General features: G+C 37.7%; 1 protein-coding gene across 1 annotated transcript in view; it reads right to left on the reverse strand.

Annotated features, from left to right (window-relative positions):
• Nucleotides 1-22,260, reverse strand: part of RPAP2 (RNA polymerase II associated protein 2) — a 65,696-nt gene that overhangs the window by 7,397 nt on the left and 36,039 nt on the right. The gene's annotated exons all lie outside the window — the stretch shown is intronic.

A 22,260-nucleotide genomic window follows, 5' to 3' on the forward strand; every position in this document is an offset into this window, starting at 1 on the left:
ATTCACCAGAGACGGAGCAGGGAGCAGAACAGGCAGATCGATGAAGTACACTGCTGAGGGGAGCAGCGGGCGGGTCAGGAGAGGTCTGCCACGCCCTGTGGATCTCCTCCAGGGCAAGCGGGGATCGAACTCATGAGGAAGTGGCTTAAGCTTCTTTGTGCTGCGCTTTAACCCGCTGCGCCACCAGGGAGGGCCGGCACATGCTATCTTAATGTAGAGCAGCACTGTGCCAAAATTGGGCAGATGAAGCATCAAATCAAGACCTACCACAGATTCCCCCATTTCCCCTCCTGACTTCTACCGTTCTTGGAATTCAGCATGACAGGGAAGCACTGAGATTGGTCACTGAGCTGGCTCTATGTGTAGCTTTAATCCACTTCCTGCCCTACAACAGAAACTGTGGAGAGGGGCTAAATCTGGAGTGGTTGCTTGGTAACTTACTAAAGAGCTCCTTCCAGGAAAAATGTGAGAGTAAATGGTTTGCATTCTAAATGATGAGACTTACTGGATCAAAGGAAGAACAATTTAGGATAGCTACAATACAACCTGCATAAGGCTTGATTTTTGTGTATTTCTAGCTGTTTTCTTGAATAGGTTATATTTTTCTGTTTAGTTCAATGAAAGTGCAAAACAAGGACAACTGTTTTGGGAATTACAGTTCCTTTCAGTCTCCAAAAGAGACTCAAAAAATTTGAAGTATTTTTGTTAAGGTAAAAAAAAATTAGAGGGCCCTCCCTGGTGGCGCAGCGGGTTAAAGCACAGCACTGAGAATCTAAAGCCGCTTCTGCATGAGTTCAATTCCCGCCTGCCCCGGAGGAGACCACTCCTGACCCGCCCGCTGCTCCCCTCAGCAGTGTACTTCTGTCTATCTGCCTGTTCTCTTCCCCACTCTGTCTCTGGTGAAGCCTCTCGCCACCCCTGAGCTTCTGGCCTGTACCCCAGTTCTGTATGTACAAATAAATAAATCTTAAAAAAAAAAAAATTAGAAGTATAGGCTTGCCTCTCCTCCTCCACTTTTTGGTGTTGTTACCATCATGCTCCCCTCACCACAGCACCTGTAGCCCCCACTCTGAGCCCACGCAGAACAGTTCTATAGTCTACTTTCAAGGTTTAGTTTTTGAATCTGGCTTTATCTGGGAGACAAATATTTGCACACCACACTTAACAAGGGGATGATAGTAAAGACATACAAAGAACTCATGTAACTCAACAAAAGCAAAACAAAACAAAATCAATTAAAAAAAAAAAAACAGGCAGAAGAGGTAAAAAGGCACATCTCCAAAGAAGATACAGAGATCACAAACAGGTATGTGAAAAAGATGTTTATCATCATTTATTGTCAGGGAAATTCAAGTCAAAACTGCAATTATATAACCACTTCACTCCTTTGAGAATGGCCCACATCAAAAAGACCAAAAAAAAGTGCTGGCGAGCATGTGGAGAAAAAGGAACCCTCTTATACTTTGGGTAGGAATATGAACTGATCCAGCCACTGTGGAAAGCAGTATGGGAGTCCACTCCTAGGTATCCACTTGAACACAAATACACTAATTTGAAGATAAACTTATTATGCCCATGTTCACTGCAGCACTGTTTATAATAGCCAAATTATGGAAGCAATCTAAGTGCCCAAAACCAGATGAGTGGATCAAGACGATGTGGTACACACATACACAACCATGAATATTCCTCAGCAATTACAAAAGATAAACTCATGACATTTGTGGTAACACAGATGGCTGCAGGGACTTGTGCTAAGTGATGTCAGTCAGAAAGAGAAAGACAAACACTGGGTGGTGTCATTTATAGTAGCATACAGAAAAACCAGACAAAGGGCCAAGGCAAAGATCCTTTCTTAGTGTGGTGATCTGGTCCCTATACAACAAGACTGCCAGTAAAAGTCCTCTACCAGCCTGAAAGAATATTCTATATCCCTATGCATGTACCATGTTGCAAAAGTCAACAAACCTTATACCCTGCACCTTGTTCCTCATGATATAATCAATGTCTCCTGGAGAGTTTTATTTTCTATTTCACAGAACTTTGCTTTGGCAAATTCTTAAAAACTTTTTTTTTTTTGTTTTTAAAGATTTATTTATTTATTCATACAGAACTGGGGTACAGGCCAGAGATGCGTAGGGTGAGAGGATTCACCAGAGACAGAGTGGGGAGCAGAACAGGCAGATTGACAAAGTACACTGCTGAGGGGAGCAGCGGGCGGGTCAGGAGAGGTCTGCCACGCCATGTGGTCACCTCCGGGGCAGGCGGGAATCAAGCTCAGGCGGAAGCGGCCCTAGCCTCTCAGTGCAGTGCTTTAACCCGCTGCGCCACCAGGGAGGGCCAAATTCTTAAAAACTTTTAATTCCTTCATATTCTTGAAAATGGCTCACAATTCTAAATCTTTTTACTCTTTCCATATTACCATCTGACATCTACTTCTGCTTTAGATTGGTGTTATAACTTTTCATTTCCTAAAATGTAGTGCGCATTATAAACACTGTCCAAATTAAATACTTCCAAAACATAGGGCCCTCCCTGGTGGTGCAGCGGGTTAAAGCACAGCGCTAAAAAGCTTAAGCCACTTCAGCATGAGTTCGATCCCCACCTGCCCCGGAGGAGATCCACAGGGCGTGGCAGACCTCTCCTGACCCGCCCGCTGCTCCCCTCAGCAGTGTACTTCATTGCTCTGCCTGTTCTGCTCCCCACTCTGTCTCTGGTGAATCCTCTCACCTTCCACATCTCTGGCCTGTACCCCAGTTATGAATAAATAAATCTTAAAAAAAAAAATACTTCAAAACATAAAGCAATACACCTCCTAGTTCATAGAAACATAGCATGAAATATAATCTTTCACCATTAAGTTAATTAATTTTCAAGTAAAATTTCAGGTTATCAAATACCCACTTTTTTTTGGTTAAATTGGCTCTCTGGGCTTCTCTTAATAATTTGTCTGTACACTAATTATGATGTGCTAATTGTTTACCTATTTAATTTTTTCACCTTCTATAACTTATTCTTTTTCCCTATTAAACAAAAGGCCTCAAGCCTCTATTTCTGTTTCACAACTTTGAATCTTTAGACTAATCAACAGCAGGCCCTCCCTGGTGGCGCAGCAGGTTAAAGCACAACACTAAGAAGTTAAAGCCACTTCAGCATGAGTTTGATCCCCAGCACCGGAGGTGACCCACATGGTGCAGCAGACCTCTCCAGACCCGCCCGCTGCTCCCCTCAGCAGCGTACTTTGTTGATCTGCCTGTTCTGCTCCCCAATCTGTCTCTGGTGAATCCTCTCACCACCCCTGTACCTCTGGCCTGTACCCCAGTTCTGCATGCATAAATAATCTTAAAAAAAAAATCAGCAGAAAGTATGCTAGTGAATAAAAACAAACACTTTTTTGTTTCAATTTATTTCAAGTGCTTTTAGGTATGGATAAAAATCTGTAAAGAATGGCTTACCACAGTCTATGTTAAGAATGTAACCTGAAAAAAAACGACACAACATGCAATGTATAAATCACAAATGAGAGGAAACTTCTTATGAAAACTCTGTGGATTCAAATCTCTATTCTGAAAAGACAGGCATCCTTTATAACTTACTCTTTACCGTATGTTAAATGGCTTGAGAACAAAAGCAAAAAGCCAGTCTGTCAAACTGCATCTTACTGATAAGACCTTTATTTAGCTGACTGCTCCACATATGCTCCACATCAAAAGGAGAGAATGCAAGTCAGGTTAGGACAGGCACCCTCTGTTTGTTGCCACCGAGCCATCAAACAACATCTGGTTAACAGGAAATATTATATACAATAGACTAAGAGGCATTTCAGAGTTTGACAAAGAAACAAGGGAGGTACTTGATTAAGAAGTGACATTTTCATAAATCCTTACATCCAAAGATGAAGAGCGGTGAAATTCTTGACTAAGAAGTTCTTTATAATTCCGTGATTCACTGGTTTGTCTCCTATCAACAGAGAAAGCTATATAGTTTATTGAGCAAGTGGAGCTCAACCACTGATCAAAATGCTACTCATCTCCTGTAGTGCAACAAGTCATTAATAAATTAAAATAAAAATTTTAGTAGCTTACAACACTGCATATGAGTTAGAGGTAGAGGATGATACCCTTCATATAAAATTATCACATGAACTAGATTTTAATTTTTTAAAAAAGATTTATTTATGCATACAAGAGCTGGGGTGCAGGTCAGAGGGGTGGAGGAAGGAGACAATTTAGAGACAGAGTGGGGAGCAGAACAGGCAAATAGACTGAAGTACACTGCTAAGGGGTGAAGTGGGCGAGAGAGAATAGGTCAGCTGTGCCATGTGGGTCACCTCTCTTGGCTGGGGATTGAACTCGTGCTTGGTGGCTGCCGATAGCTTCACAGTGCTGAGACTTAACCCCGTGCACCATCAGGGTAGCCCTGAACTAAATTTTTAAATGGCCTTTCTCATTGAGTTCCTATGCTTTGCTTAGTGTACTCTTCCCCACTGGGGAAGCCATAATACAGTCCCGGGAACACGGGATAACACAGCATGGTCTTTCATGCACTATCTGGGGAGTATCGTGAAGATAACACTAGGCATTTGCCTGAAATGATAGCACAGGTAGCCTTAGTTGACTCTCAAAACTAAAAGAAACAATAACTCTTAGAACTAGTTTTCTGAACATCTGTTACTGATTTCTAAATTCACAGATTCAAACTAGTAGGCTGTTGTAAAATGACAATGAACACCACTCTTCATAATCTTAAGTGAAGTGTGATGAGAATGTCTACACGAATAAATGTCACCAGAAAGCATGCTTCTCTATGGTTTGGGGTTGGAGGAAGGGAGAGGAAGTGAAAAGCCACACACTTTTCTGTACCTATCAGATTTGAGAAATTACTGGGTTCATACAGAGTTCTGCTGCAGTAGGGAAACCTGTTCTGCTGATCACCATGCATAAAGGTAATGAACATGCAGAGACTGCTAAAAGATAATGGGCTTAAACGAAATTTTTTAATGCTCATGCTCCTATCCTTCAAAAGTTAGGACTAGGAAGGACAAAGAGGAAATTATTTCAATATTTACTGCATGAGCAGTACATCATGTTGTTTAATGAATGAAAAAAGATACAATATCTGACACTTGGGATTTCAGACTAAAAGAAAGTCTTTTGGGACAGATGAGGCCTCTTTATTATCAATCAATTAGTAAAGAATCTGAAAGATGAGGTTTACTAACTGCATAGTCTTATTTTATGGGGGTGTTATCACCTTAATTTCTTCAAATGCAATTTAATCTCAATCTATCAATGTTTGACCGCTAAAGTATCTGACACTCTGGACAGGGTAAGGCATTTTCCAGGGTCATTCTTGTTAAGAACAGTGTTAGAAAAGGGTACCTGCATCACTGCTTATCTGACAAGTTTCATTATTCCTTTGTTCCTGCATGGCAGCAACAATTAGTCCTTTTACCCAAATTTTGTTTTCTTCTGAAAGATGAGCTGGGATTTTCCCTCTTCCTCTACACAGACAGTGCTAAGTGATAAAGGATTAAACCAGAATACCTCTGTGTGCACACATACGCAAAACTGAAACAAAGAGCTGTGACCAGTAAATAACACAATGGGTCAAAATGTCATCTATTTTCAGAAATTTGAGGGCTCACACAAAACCAAGACATTCTGCAAATGCCTTGCTAAGATATTCTTTAAAAATCTAGAACACGTTTTCAAAAGGAATTTTGTAGTCAAGCCTCCTTAGCATGCACGTCACTAGGATTTCATTTTCAACATTACTTTTTTTCCACTTTTCTTTTTTCTTACTAGGAGGAAGGCTGAAGAAGATTCAACTGTCAGTGATTCTCTAAAAATATATGTCTAATTTGTGGCTCCCAGCTTCCTCCCAGAAGTAACAACGGCCATCAGGGCACCAAGAACAAACAAAACAGTCACTCTGTAGAGATCACTCCCTTTTCCACAAGAGGACATGGACTGGGATACCCAGAATACTACATGGTCCCCGCGTGGCCGCTGCTGATGTTTTTAAAAGTATGGTGCTCCAACTGACAAGGAAACAAATACCAAGAGATCAGAGAGCTGAGTGTAAAACTCAGATACCTCAAGATGGGTGGTGGGTGGCTTTCTGAGTTGGAGCAAAGGAATTCATTTCCCCAGAAGAGCACCAGATCTCTTCCCTAGTTGTTTCCTTTGTGGCAGGATCTCAACCACTGAGTTAAACATAAGCTACAGTGATTTTGAAGTTTGTAAAAAGAAGTTTTTCTTTATGAAACTAACTTGTCGGTCTTTCAACCTTCTGTGAAGTTGCAGCAAGTGTTAACTCTAAGGTGAGGCTCAAGTGACTTTCTTAAGGTCATGTATGTCAGTAAGAAATGAGCAAATAACCCCAAAAGTACTCCCACTAGTCTATACCTCTAACCACTATACCGCATAAGCTCACGTCTGATTCATTTTAAGAACTGAGGAGACCTTGCGATTTCAAAGGCCCACTTGTATATGCTCTTCAAATAGTTTTTAAATCTGTCATTACAAAATAATACATTCTAATGAAAGCTGACAATTCTATTGCTTCTAATTCATCCATTCTCTGTGACAGCCAAGGAACACCTTCCAACATCATTAACTAATGAAGAAGACTATAGAGGAAACCTAAGAAATATCTCACTGAACAAATCCTAGTTAACAGTTAAAGAAACTAATTCAGCTCACCTCTATCTACCACACTATTAAGTGCATCAGAATTAAGGGTCATGGTTTTCATTTATGTCTGTACAGATTTTAATCACTTGGTGAACTGGAAAAAAAAAAATGTATGAACAGTTCCCATCCCAGACCAATGAATCACAATCTTTGAATCAGGTATTAGTATTTTTAAAAAGTTCCCTATATGATTGTACTGTATAACCGGTGTTGAGAGCCACTGCCAAATTCATTAATGAATGATTCCATAGTTTTGATCAGCTATAATTATGTTTGTTAACTATACTGCTGGAAAAAGCTAATCAACAAAATAAATGAGATCTTTACATAGACACATTACAAAACAGAAGGTAATACAGCCCAGAAGAAAGGTCCTACTATAGTAATTTATACAAGGGAGGTATCAGTGCTTCCTGTGGAGAAGATAAAGGAGGCTTCTAAAAGATGGTGACATTTAATTAGGCCTTTTAAGACTGGGGCAGGGTACAGAAAGGAAAGGCATTTAAGCCCACTGCTACTGTGCTAACATTTGAGGTTGCTGCAAAAAGGGATGCTTGCAGGAGAATACAGTGGATACAATGTAAGGGCACAAAAAGGAAATAAATAAGAAAGGCAGGTTGGGGCCATTTTAGGAGAGCCTTAAATTACAAACAAAATATGGGGCCAGAACAGAGACATTATTAGGTTTCTGAACAAAAAACGCTTGCCCTAATCAGAGCTAAACTTTAAACATATGTTACTACTGTAGCAGTTTGCACAAATTAAATGCTTTTCCTTTCTATATTGCTGTCCTAATCTTAGAAGCCCAATTCAAATGTCACCATCTTTTAGAAGTCTCCTTTAACTTCTCCCCAGGTAGAACTATGAGAGGAAGGATGGACTGAGGGAAGAGCCACAGTGAGGAGTTGTTCAGGAAGGCTGTAATGCCTGCAAAGCAGGCAAGTAATAGAGGTTTGATGTGGGTTAGCAGCAGTCACAAAAGAGAAAAACAAATGGCTATGAGACATCTCAAAGACAAGGCCTAAGCCTTGATTACACATGAGAGAGAGATGGACCAGAAAAGCACCAAACAAAAGTCATTTCAATTTTGGGTAACTAGGAAGATGGTACCAAAAGAAATGAGACATTTGAAAGGGAAGATGAATTTGGCCTCAGATTTGAGTTTGAACTGTTTGAGAGGCGTACAAATGCAGTTGTCCAGCAAAATAATTATAAATTTTGATCTGCAACCTAGGAGGTATGTTATTATAGCTGGGGTGTGAAGGGGTGCAGGGTACAAGCAGATCTGACTGGACTGACAATGTTCTCCTTAAGATAACTCCACTATCTTATACCAATTGTATTTGTAATTTATTTCTTGAACTAATTTCAGTAGGAGTCTTCTGAATCTCTTGCATTCTTGTCTTAGGTTTCCTTTTCATAAGAACTATAACCTGAGATCAATACTACAACCTACTTTCTCCTATAATATGAGATGGATACTTTTAATAGGATGGCCGAACACTACTGGAGCGGAGGAAGAAGCGAACTCTGATACCACTACAAATCCATATTCTCTAGTCTCACCTGAGTTCTCCAGGCACTTGTCAATTTTCTCTAGCCTTGGGTTAGTTCTTTATCTGGATCCTCTAAATGACTATCAACTATTTTTACCACCATCTCTTTATCCTTACAACTCAGCCACATAACCTACTTAGTAGAAAAATGAACTTGTCAAATATAATTTTAAAAAATCTCTATTTTTACGAACTACCCAATTATTTTTCACGTATTTATTCCTGTACTTCAGTTTTCGCCTATTCAAACTACCCTGTCTGCCTGTAATCATAATCCCATTTTTTGTGGTTCCTCTATATACCGACCTCTCCACCTTGCCCTTAGCTTCAAATTATTTTTCTTTACTGGCTCCTTATCCATATCCAGCAAACATGCTTTCTTTTATTTGACTTAAATAGTTATGTTTATCTTTTAACTACTCTTAGTAGTTACTCAAAAGAGAAATCTATATTCACTGATTCCCCTTCTTCATTTTAACCTGGGATATAGAAGTTCATATATTTCTTCAAAAATATTCAAAGTTTTTCTTTTCCTAAATGTGCCAAATGTATATCTTTCATCCCCTTTCTGGAAAATATCTTTATTCCTACTTTAAGTGCATAACCATCTATTTTAATGTAGTAATTTAGCTACGAAATTAGTGTCATTTAATTTTACAGCTTGGGAATTTTTATCATGTAAAAGTTGTGTAAGTCTCAGTGTTTCAGATAAGCATTATTTTCCTCTGCACCGAAACCACAGGAACACTAGTTATAACCTGGTAGTTGTTTTATTCTCATGAAACATTTTTGCTGATTTGTCACTCACTGCAATGAAAGACCTCCGTATAATGAACATATCAGTATGTGAGGCTTGGCAAACTCACTGAAAAGAATATCAGTAAATAAATGAAACTGAAATAGTGCAGGCAATTCAATTTCTATGGAGGACCTCTACCGAAAATGGAGGTGTTCGTTCACCAAGCATACGTTTGCTACACTGGAATGCTCACCCTGTATGAAATTCGAATCTGTGTGTATCCACCTTTTAAGGCAGAATATATATCTATCAAAACAAAGGCACATATATAGAAGCCCATATATTTTTTAAAATCGTGTACAAAGTTTATGCTGCAGCACATTTACATTTTCAGCATAAACAGCACAAGTGAGAACTAGATATTAACACGCTTCACCTACCCTTAGACCATTACAATCTGCTCTAAAACTATGTAGAAGTATTTAAACAAGGAGTAAAGTGGAAACACTGAATTTTGCCTCAATAAGTTCTGTTAACTAGAATCACCAGAAAAAGAAAAGTCAGAGGCAGGAAGAATATTAAAAAGGTGTTAAGTCTCTACAATATACAATCTAAACGGAAGTGTTTAAAGACAAGAAAACACACACTAGAAGATTCGGATCTTGAATTTAAGAAGCACTCATATACTTGGGAATGACAACTTTTCTCGTTACTTTTGGCCAAGTTTGCAAGGCTAGTTAATAAAATACCTCCAGTAAAATTAGTTGAAGAGTTTGCCTGTGAAGTGAAGTTTTCCCTTAGAAGTCACTAATATTTGATACATGCTTCCAGTTCAATGAACAAATAACAAAAGTTATATGTAAAACATTTAAAGAATTCTCCAGAATGTATGTGAAACACTAGATAAATAAAAAATGTAGTGCCATATCTGGTGAAATGGTGGTGGAAATTCTGATATAAATATATACAAGTAAAAAAATTAAATATTAAAAAAAAGTTAGTGCCATATCTACATACTTGGTAACTCACCAATCTATAACAAATTCTAATTTTATCAGAGCTCACAAAAGATAAATAAGTCCATGAAAGATAAAAGTATTTAGAATAGTTTTTAATCAAAAGAAATATTAAAAAATTATGCCTTAATTTTATAATTGCACAAGTTTAAAGATACTCTTTTACATCTAGCTTTGTTTTTCATTAATTTTATTGAAGATTTTATAAACATGTATTTGCAAAACACCAAAGCTAGATTTCATTAAAAGCAGCAATTCTTTGTAGATGAAAGAGCCACATCCTTATCAGACTACTATGTTCATTCTGGAAAATATGAATTATGACAGAGAGCCAGGGTTCATTGTTGTTCATAATAGCAAGCAATTATTTTTCTCCCCACCTCCGCAACTCAGTTTTACTATTGCTGCTAATACTATGTGGAAATTTATATCAACATTAATTTAAGCAGGTTTCCAATTACCTGTTAATTCATTTGTGTGCCAGATTGAATGTTTGGTACTTGGGAGACAGAAGTAATCTAAACAATGGCTTTGGCTGGAAGGAGATTACGTTTTGGCAAGAAAACCATTTCAAATTTGACTCACAAGTACATGTCTCTCTTAGTTTAGTCCTATTTACACATTGTCCAAACAATTTTGGGTGGATGAAAAGGCTCTTATTCTCATGTAGAAAACTGTGTGCATATGTGGTGAAGTACAGATATATGCCCCTGAGACTCATTTATGGGTCATGAAAGATAAGGCAGCAGAGAAAATAAAAATCATGAATATTGAAGGGGAAGTTAACAGAATGAAACAGTGTCTACATACATCAAGCTTAGAAATGCAGCCCCCTAAATTAATCTTCTTAGGTCAGATCACAATGCTGATAGAGACAGGTAAGAATTCAGTCAGAGGGAGTTAATGAAACAATAATATGCAGGATTTGGTTTATTAACTTTGGAACTTAAGTACTGGAGACAAATGTTACAAAGTAACACTGATATTCAAGGAAGAGAGAGAAAAACATACAGGAAGCAGTGAGAAAGGAGGGTGGGGATAGGAATTAGGGAAGAAGTAGTAATGGGCAAACACACTTTTAATGACTTTCCCAGTTTCTTCATGAGCCACATTTCATCAGTTACCTTGTCTTTAGCTCTTTCACCCCCACCTACTACCTCCTTCCCCTCTTTTCCCAAAATGTTCAAGCCGTCACTGTGCTGAGCAGTTGTCTGAGGATTTACCCAATCATCGCAGGTTATAATCCCTCTCCATCACCCACATGAAAACAGTGATCAACAATGACTTTCTCTTGTCCACACCTGTCTACTAGAGTGGCCCTTCTGCTCTTCACAACCATCGTTCTATGGAAAGTGCTTTCTCAAACGTCAGCCACAATCATCTCATTGCCAAAACCACAGCCTTTATTTTCAGTCATTGGCCTTGGTCAGCACAGGGTAAATGCCGGGGTCTCAGAAAAGTAATTACCATTATTTTCATGAATTTCAAACCTGCTTTGGATCCCTTGACAGTGTTTTAGTTGTACATATAACCTTTCTGAAGTACAATGTGTGCTGAAAGTGCATACATTGTGAAGTCAGATAGGCTGAATTGAATCCCAGTTTTGACACGGCCTTTGAAGAAGTGCTTGTCTTCCCAGAACCTGTGTCTTCCTCTTGGAATCAGGTTACCAACATTGACCTCACAAAATTGTGAGGACCAAGTGAAATAATAAGTATATCATTGAATTTAAGAAGCACTCATACCTGGAAATAATAATTTTTTTTTTCTCATTTTCAGCCAGATTTGCAAGACTAGCTAATAAGATACATTTAGTGACACTAGTTACAGGGAGACTTTGCCTTTCAAATAGCATTATGTCAGAGAAGTCGTTACCACACTTAATTCAAAGAAGGTGTTATCAATGAACACTTGGGATCTTTTCATCAGTGAGGGGATGGGAGGGAGGTTGATGGGAAAGGATTAAGCAAACAGGCAAAACTTGATTCTAGAATATTTCAAAAATTTTCCTTGAATGTGATCTTAACAAAGATATCACAAACTTTCACCTTCATACATGTCCTTACTCATTGATAAGATTAATTTCCAGAAGAAAAAAATGTAAAGAATAAAGTAGGTAAGTGGAATGGGGGGAGGCCCACAGTTGTAGTGAGGATTCTGTAAGCAACATAGAGCTGCTTATTTTTACATTAAAATAATCAATGTGGCCCTCCCTGGTGGCGCAGCAGGTTAAAGCACTGCACTGAGAAGCTAAAGCCACTTCCACATGAGTTTGATTCCCGCCTGCCCCGGAGGAGACCACATGGTGTGGCAGACCTCTCCTGACCCGCCCGCTGCTCCCCTCAGCAGTGTACTTCGTTGATCTGCCTGTTCTGCTCCCCACTCTGTCTCACTGCCCCTGAGTCTCTGGCCTGTACCCCAGTTCTGTATGCACAAATAAATAAATCTTTAAAAAAAAAAAAATCAATGTAGGCCCTCCTTGATGGTGCAACGGGTTGAAGTGCAACACTGCAAGTGAGCCACTGCTGCTTCACTACGAATTTGATCCCTGCCCCAGAGGTGACCCACATGGCACGACAGACCTCTCCTGACCCGCCTGGTGTCACCTCAGCTGTGCACTTCGTCAATCTCCCTGTTCTGCTACCCACTGTCTCTGGTGAATTCTCTCACCACCCCTACACCTACCTCTAGCCTGTACTGTATGCATGAATAAATCTTTACAAAAAAAAAAAAAAACCAACTCAATATGCACATTTATTTTGCTTAATGACAACTTCAGCATAATGTTGAGATACGCCTGCATCCAGAGTGAGTTCCTCAATTTTGATGTGCAAAATAATATTAAGTCAGCTAAGTATGGTAGGAAGAAAGTAAAGGAATCCTGAAGTGTTATTCCTTTTAATAAATATTCTCAATCTTTTCAAAAAATGTCACTAGCCCTGTCATTCAAAGCATTTCTTTGCCAAGCTTCACGACTAGGATCCCTCATGAGGGAGTAACACTTGGACAGCGTCACTGATGGCTCTTTATCAACAAAATTAATTTTTAAGCTATATATACTCATCTTGTCTCTTTCTGTAGTCTTGGACCATACTGCATTAGAAGAATTTTTTTTAAAAATTTATTTTGCATACAGAACTGCAGTACAGGCCGGAAGTGCAGGGGCAGTGAGAGGATTCACCAGACAGAATGGGGAGCAGAACAGGCAGATTAGTGAAGTACACTGCTGAAGGGAGCAGCTGGCGAGACAGAGGTCTGCCGCACCCATGACTTACCTCCAGGGCGGGGACCCAACTTCTACTGAAGCGGCTGTGGCTCCCTTGCACTGCTGTGCTTTAACCCACTGTGCCACCAGGGAGGGCCCAGAAGAATTAAGTTTTAATCTCTTACAGAAGAGGTTGCTCTATTAAACTGACTTAAATTATATTTAGTACAATCTTTCATATTGCCAATTAGAAAAAATAAAATGTACAATCAAGTTAGGAAACTTGTACAAGACTAGACTTACAGTATGCAGAGAGGGGAAAGGGTACAATCCAGAATGAGACTGGATTTAGGGTTGAAGAGTCTTTCTGTGTAACAACAGGTAGTCTCTAGGGTATAGGAATTACATCTAACAAAATAGGAATAATGTCTATACACAATGTATAGTTTTAAACATTAAATACATTTAAATTGCATTTAACTATATACAGGTACAAAGTAAAAGTGCCAAAATTTAAAAAATCAAGAGACGTCTGAGACTAAAAGGACCTTCTAAGAAAAATAGGTAAGAATAGACTATGAAAAAGTATGTCATTATGGGTTTCTATTTCAGAATTATTATCTAGAAAACTAAGATAAAAACTTTGATTATGAAAGACTATGACAGCCAAATAAAATAAAAAGGTTTTCTTATAACAGATGGCTTATGCCCTGATAATGTTTGCATTTAATGCTTTAGGATTACCTATTAATAAGGAAGCAGGGATGCTTTCCATTGATATTTCTAATTCAAAAGAAACAAGCTCTTTGTAACTCACTTTGTAGTGGTATATTACACATAGGTTTGCTTAAAGGGCTGGGCTGTAGTAACTTTTAAACTTTATATCTAAGTCCTGTTTGAGACAGGTCTACAGAGCAACCTTCTAGTTAAATGTTGGAAAAGCTCTCCTTCATAACTACTACTGTAACAAACTTCTCAGAATACTGGCTGCAGTTTTTTCAACACTCTGAATACTGATATGGAACCACCAGAGGTGTCAATACATATTTATTAACACACTTTCATAGTACAGAACCTGAAGGTAGGGCAGTAACACCCTGAAGCTTCCTAGACCATCCCAGCCTGTCCTCTCAGGTAGCCCTGCCAGGATGTGAAGGTTTGGAGAATAGACTCAAGTCAAAGCTTTGATTAGTTAAGGGCCAAGAGGTACTTGCTACCTGCCACCACCCCCAGGGCTGTCACATGGGACGGGCAAGCTGGAAAGCATGTCTTCTTGCAGATCATTTGTGACTAATATGTAGAGTGGTCTGATGTTGGTAGCTTTCAGCTACATAGGACAGAAAAAACCTAGCATTACAAATTGTCAAAAATTGGGGAATTCTGAGGGGAAAATCACCATTGAAAGTATGCTTGGCTAAAATTTTAAATGAGTTTTATTTTCTTTTTAGAAAATATCTGGATTTCCACAGGCCTGCTGGCTAAGGGTCAAGTTACTACAACTAAAATACATTTTTTCTTACATTAGTATCAGCAACAAGAATAGGGCAATTAGAAATAATGTAATTATGGTTTTATCCTCCCTAAATAGATAACTACTTTTACAATGCAAAGGTTCTGTGATAATAAACATCACAGTGAAAATCCAAGATTTATACAAGCAAAAAAAAAAAAAATTATGGATGCTGAGGAATTAAAAATAAAAACCACCAGTTATGGTTCAGACATTTGATAGCTTCATATTCAACATTATGAGCTATTTTTATTAGGGGTGGCATTCACAGATATTCATTGTATGTGTGGTACAAATTCCTTGAACACAAGTAATTGATGTTAAAGGCCACAGAGGTCTAAAATCAGTAAGAATAAGAATAATTTTACATAGAATAAGCATATGTAAAATTTGGAAAAACTGCAATATACGCTATTAAAGTTACTACTGTGTGTGAGACAAGAATGATGACCTTCAAGGAACAATACGGTATGTTCATACATTGCCAACAGAAATTTAAAACAGTCAGCTGCTATGGAAAATGGTCCTAATGTTTCACAAAAAGATGAAATGGTTACCATGTGACCCAATAATTCCACTTCTAGGTGTGTAAGTAAGCACTGAAAACATGTTCACACACAGACTTCTACAGAAATGTTTATGAGAACCCATAAATGAAAACAAATGCAAGTGTCCATCGAATGATAAATGGGTTAAGATGTGGTATAGCCATACAGTGGAATAATTACTCATCCATAAAAAGGAATGAAGTATTTATATGCTACAATATGGATTAATCTTGAAAACACTAAGTAAAAAAGTCATACAGAAGGCCACAAATTTCCATTTATATAAAATGTTCAAAATAGATGAATTCATAGAAACAGAAGTAAATCTGGTTGCCAGAAGATGAGGAAAGGAGAAATTGGGAGCAAGTTTACAGATAAGACGCTTCTTTTGGGGGTGATATGTTTGAGAATTATGGTGAGAGCTGCATAATGTAGCTGAATATACTAAAAGCCAGTGACTTGTACATGTAAAAATGGTGACTTTTACATTATGAATTAAATGTCAATAAAAATTTTTAAGTCTGACATTTTACGGGGTTGGAATGGGATCAGAAATGTTGGGGGGAGGGAGGTGCACTGGACCGTGGTGATGACACATGGGTGATTTGGTGATGGGAAGCCCAGGGGGATTACAACTGAGATGGAAAAAAGCACAAAATGATGTAAAAATAAACTTATATTAAAAAAAAAAACTTTAAAGTCTGATAAAACTCAACTAAGTTAGAGTAACTATAACTAAGTGTTTAACTAGGTTACTCTACTGTACCCCTGATTAGTTATTAATACAACAACAACAATCTGGATGAATCAGCACTACTATGGATTTTGTTCTGTAAGGAGTTCTTGAGATTTTTTATTATAACATTCATTAAATAAAAAATGAAATGATTAAAAGGACATCAATCCTTAATTGTTACAATGTCACTGTTAAATACTGCTTAAGCAGTTAACACTGCCTTACACCATCTTTCTGTGTGCTCTTAGTACATATTTAGCACATAACTACTGTGTGTGCGAGATATATACATATATCTTGTCAGACTGGGAGTACAAGTCCTATGAGATTACACAGGAAGAAATCTAAATGAACTGGGAATGGGTTACAATATATATATATATGTTTTTTGTCATGGCATATTTTTACATACAGGTGCATTCACTGAGTATGTCAAGATCAAGTATACCAACTCTTTGAATAAATGTACATGAAATTCCCATCAGTAAACACTGATTAATTATGCACTGTGGTTCACAGTTTTTAAATGTTAATATATCTGTGAAAGTACAAGAGAAGTTACTAGGAAAAGATGATCTCACCCCCCGCATCTCTGGCCTACACCCCAGCTCTTGTATGCATAAATAAATAAATCTTTAAAAAAATAAAAGCAGAGAGGTGAAAACTCAAACCTCAGCTTTATTTTTCTAGACTATTATATCTAGAAAATGATTTTCTCCCTTCTAACAAAAGTTGGACTTCAGGTAGTACAGCAGAATTCTAATAATTTGTGTGCATGTAATCCTCTTTTAAGTTTTAAACTCATTTTCTAATGAATTCTGAAACAGCTTTTGGCATTAAATGTTAGTAACACAAAACTACAATATTCATGTAAAAGAATAGTACCATTGTTATAGTAATGCTGAACATTTCTTATAATAGTCATTTTCAATGACTACAAAGTCAAAGGTTCTGACTTCAGCATCATTTTCTAGCTATACTTTAACATGAATTTAAGGAAGGTGTACAAGTAATGACAGACAAAAAATTTATCAGAAACATGAGATGTGAAAATCTTCCCAATAATAATAGCATTATTATTTAAAATTTAAAAAATAAGATAATTCCATGTATGTTCGTGTTAAATCTTAGTGGCAATACATTGAAAGGCTGAATGGAGGGGAGGTTAGTGCTTCAAAATTATGTGTCTGTTACCTTTCTCTTCACACATGGATGTCTCTTTAAGTAAGTCTCCCTATTTTTCAATGGGCTTAAAGTTCTTTATCCACTTTGGCCCTCATGCCTGATCTTTCTATCCCCAATTAATGTCTTTCCTAAATAGTAATATGAACTTTTAAATAGGAGGAAAGAGTGAAAATACAAACTAAAGTATAACTGCATTATATACAGAAGTCAATGAAATAACCTGATGCTTTAACCTGATGGGCATGTATTTTAGCTTAATTCTTGAAATTTATTCAATATTTACTCTAAATGTGTGATAAAAGGGTAAGACTATAAATGAAAAGGGGTATCAGTTGAGCCACAGATTCCTGGGCAGGCAGAAATATAAAAAGTTAGAGGGGACTTTCTGTGAAAAGAGGAAATAAATAAAATAATAAAGGGGCAGGAGACGTTGAGCCTTAGAAGCTGATAAAGAATATGAGGATTTAGCCACTGAAAAAAACAGAATATGCAGAAGTAGAATGGAAAGGATTAAATGATAATTTGCAAGGACAGAATCTGGCGAATGAGTTAGGGAGAATTATGAGAAAATAAGAGTTAAAGAAGCAAAACTGAAGTACCAGCGGACTTGGTATATGTAGTATACAAGGTTTTTAATTAAAACAAGTTGAAAGGGTCCTAAATGGGAATGATTTTAGTGTTTCAGAGATAAGGACCTGAGACTCAAGATGGGTACACTCAGCTGTAGGGAGTAATGAGAAGGATCTGGGGCAAATGACGAGAGACAAGCCAATGTGTTCACTTTTACTTCACGACTGACTGTACAATGTGAAAGATGCAATGCACCCAGAATGTTTTTGTTTCCTGAATTTGATTAAGTTTTGTGTGGATCACTGATCCTTCAAATAAGAGAGTCCCTATAGTACATCCCAAAGTTTGGCAAGTCACATAGTACATAAAAGGATAAGCAAACTTTTGGTATTTTGTGCTAATTGAGTGTCACTATTAAAAATAAAACACCAGATATATTTTGTATGGAATAACCATATGAAATTTTAATTTCTTTACTTTCAATATTACCTTTTTGTTTGTTTCTTGCTATGTCTTTAGAGAAGATGTGGCAAGACTTTGATACAAAAATAATTAGTAGCTAACATGTGTCCTCAGTAAGCAGCTGCCTAATAAGATAATATTTCCAACTACTGGTTGAAAAACAAGATTCTGAGATTACTGCTGGGTTTAGGTCTCTGACTTGTCAACCAAAAAAGTTACTTCCCCTTTAGTATAATGAATTGCAGAAGTACAGTTAAACAGTTATCTGAGAGGGTTCATTAGCAGGCATAGGATATGGTGGTTGAGCAGATATATTTTTTTTTTTGCCAGTGACCAAAATATTTACAAATTTCATAAAATTGAAAGAACAGTCTAAAAAATTAATAAGATCTGTTTCACAAATTACCAGTTCATGTGTAACACTGACAAAAGATTTTGTTTATACGGCGATAAAAAATTTGTATCAGGGCATTCAAGTAAAGTTATTTTCTGTGTTCTGATTTAATGAATCATTTAACTTATATCAGGTTGGAAGACAAAGATGTTGGATCATTGGAGCCTATTCTAACGCCTCCCAACTCATCCTTCCTTGGGAAAGTGAGGCTAGAATAACATGTCAGACTGAGGCAAAGAAAAAGCAGGGCAGGAGATGCCATGAGACTGGCTCATAACCCTTCTTGACCTGTGAGAATCCAATAGGTATTCAGTGTCCTATGGGCTTCCATGACCTAACAAGTACCAAACAGGACCAGCAATGCAGTAATGATGGTTCTCCAAAGACAACTTTTACAATTCAAGCTGAAAAAAGCAGTTAGTAGATAGCTTTAATCCCACTGAAAAACAGTGCTTAGAAACTACTAGTGATTTCTTCAAAGATGAAAGAGTATTAAATGTTTTATAAAAGCTTGTGTAGCAAATATCTATTTTATTCCTTTAAATCTGACCTATTTTAATGATGTGCATTAATTTGGAAAATAAAACTTTTCTGATATTAATGGTAAAAGTTGCTGATGGAAAATGAATTTAGGTATGTTGGTAAAAATACAGCTGTAAAATAATGAGGTCCCTTCAATGTTAAGAATGAAATTAAAGCACTATTCTGTATATATCCCACAGAGAGATTTTCTGCTCTATCAAAGGTAACAAATATTGGAGTCCAGTAAGTGGCAGTACAGACACAGAGCTCAGCTTCTCCACAGCCACAATTAAATTGCAGCAAAGTTAATAACTCCTAAAAGACAAGCAGAGAACTAGAGCATAAAACAGGAGCAATGGTCTACCAGAAAGGGGTAAGATAAACTTTGCTGAGCTATGTTTGCAGCCTTACCACGGCAGTACAGCTCACAAGAGATACGGTAGCTCCATACAGAGCCCCTCTACAGTCACTTAACTTAGAGACACATACTCATTTAGGGGACTTGGGTGACCCTGCATAATGCTGGCATCCAGGACAGAGGGCCGACTAGTAGAGAACCATGGTAGTAGGGGTGCAGAGTGACAGTAACTGGCTGAAGCACCCGACATAGAATCTCTGGGGTCTTAACTAGTGGGACGATCCAGGTTGGATCGCCTATGTCTCCTCGCAGTAGAGGGCATTATTATGTGCAGCTTGAGACTGTGATGCTTTCAATACATGCTCCTCCATGGGCCCTAACCGTGACTGCAACTGAATGCTTCATTAACCAGAACTTAAGCATGAGAATCCTAAGAACAGGAGCTAACACCCCAGGCTCAGATTCTGTACTGAAAAAGAGAACAATACCCAGCTTGTGTCACTGTTTCAGTAACAATCCAAACTCATGGTTCACTGTTGCATCTGGTATTCAAATATAGCCCAGAGGTTGAGACTATATAATACTCAGACGGAAGAGTTGGCCTACAGGGGATCACTATGGATCCCCATTATAATCCACTGGCACCTACAGCAAGCACAACCTTTCTACTTAATACCTCTTGTTGATAGTTCTCTGGCAACCTGAACAGGTATAGACAGCAGTTTGAAAGTTTGTCTTTACTACAGCCTATAAAAACTAAAAATGGAGAGACAGAGATAGAGAGAGAGAGAATAGATGAAAGGATCAAAGGAGATTACTATGAACAGTTAATACACCAATAAATTCAATAACCTTGCAAAATGGAAAAATTTCTGGATCAATAGTTTATCAACTCCCAACCAGAAGAAATAGAAGAGCTTAATAAACTGATAAAAATCTTCCACAAAACAAAGGCTCTGAGCCAGACAGCTTTACAAATTCTATCAAACCTTTAAAGAAGCACTTACGCACACCCTTGTCCAATTATTTCTAAAAATATGTAAGGGAATGCTTCTTACATATTTTATAGTGCCAACATCACCTTAATATCAAAACTTGATAAAAGCAGCACAAGAAAACTACAGATCAATAGTCCTGATGAATACTGATGCAAAAATCTTCAAGAAAATACTACCAAATTGAGTTTGATTAATATATGCAAGGATTGTACACCATGATCAAACAGAATTTATCCAAGGGATACAAGGATGGTTTACCATGTGCAAATTAATCAAATAATATGTTTTATCAACAAAAGTACAAATAAAATAATGATAACATCAAAAGATGAAGAGAAAGTATTTGATAAGGAATTTTGTGCCCATTTATAATAGACTCAAGAAGATGGGGAAAGAAGTAACGTACCTCAATATTATAAGAGCCATATATAACAAACCTACAACATAATAAAAATTATAAATGTTTCCTTGAAAATCAGAAACAAGATGAGGATTCCCACTATTATCACATCTATTCATTCAGTATTAGAGACTTTGGTTACAGCAATCAGACAGCAATAGGAAATAACGGTAATCCAAACTGGAAAACACAAAATCAAACTACCACTATTCAAAGATAAGATGATACACACACATACACACGTGCTAAAGACTCCACCAAAAAGCTACTAGAGGCCCTCCCTGGTGGCGCAGCGGGTTAAAGCACAGCACTAAGAAGCTAAAGCCACTTCAGCATGAGTTCGATTCCCGCTTGCCCCGGAGGTGACCACATGGCGCAGCAGACCTCTCCTAACCCGCCAGCTGCTCCCCTCAGCAATGTACTTCGTTAATCTGCCTGTTCTGCCCCCCACTCTGTCTCTGGTGAAGTCTTTCGCCACCCCTGAGTCTCTGACCTGTACCCCAGTTTTGTATGCACAAATAAATAAATCTTAAAAAAAAAAAGCTACTAGAAACACTAAATATGGTAAAGTGGCAGGTTACAAAAATCAATATACAAAAATCCATAGCATTTTTATATACAATGACTAAAAAGAAATTAAGAAAATGATTCCATTTACAATCACTTCAGAAAGAATCAGACACATTGGAAGTAACCTAACCAAGGACGTAAATGATGAGAACTATAAGATGTTACAAGAATTCAGGCAGGACATACGGAGATGAAAAGACAATTCATGTTCACAAAATGAACATGTATAGCATTCAACAGTAGAAAACAACCGAATTAATTAATGGGTTAGATATGAACAGGCAATTCAGCAAAGAAATTATCTGGAAGGTTCATCCATGGAAAAATGTTCATCATTGCTCTCTAACTAATGATGCGGGTTAAAACCACAATGAAATATCTCAAACGTGCAAGAATTAACACACTGTCAAATGTTGGAGATATGTGGAGAAAAAGGAACCCTATTATGGAAAATAATCAGTATTTACCTTAAAAAACACAAAATGGATTTAGAACAAAGAGTATTTATTTACCTTAAAAAACAACGCTTGGTGGCACAGTGGATTAAAGCACAACACTAAGAAGCTAAAGCCACTTCAGCATTGAGTTTTGACCCCTGGCCCGAGGTGACCCACATGGGGCTGCAGACCTCTCCTGACCCGCCTGCTGCTCCCCTCAGCAGTGTACTTCGTCAGTCAGCCTGTTCTGCTCCCCTCGCTCACCAATAAATTCAATAACCTTGCTAAATGGAAAAATTTCTGGATCAATAGTTTATCAACTCCCAACCAGAAGAAATAGAAGAGCTTAATAAACT

Source organism: Condylura cristata, unplaced genomic scaffold (genome assembly GCF_000260355.1).
Source record: "Condylura cristata isolate star-nosed mole 26May11 unplaced genomic scaffold, ConCri1.0 scaffold00026, whole genome shotgun sequence".
Lineage (NCBI taxonomy): Eukaryota > Metazoa > Chordata > Mammalia > Eulipotyphla > Talpidae > Condylura > Condylura cristata.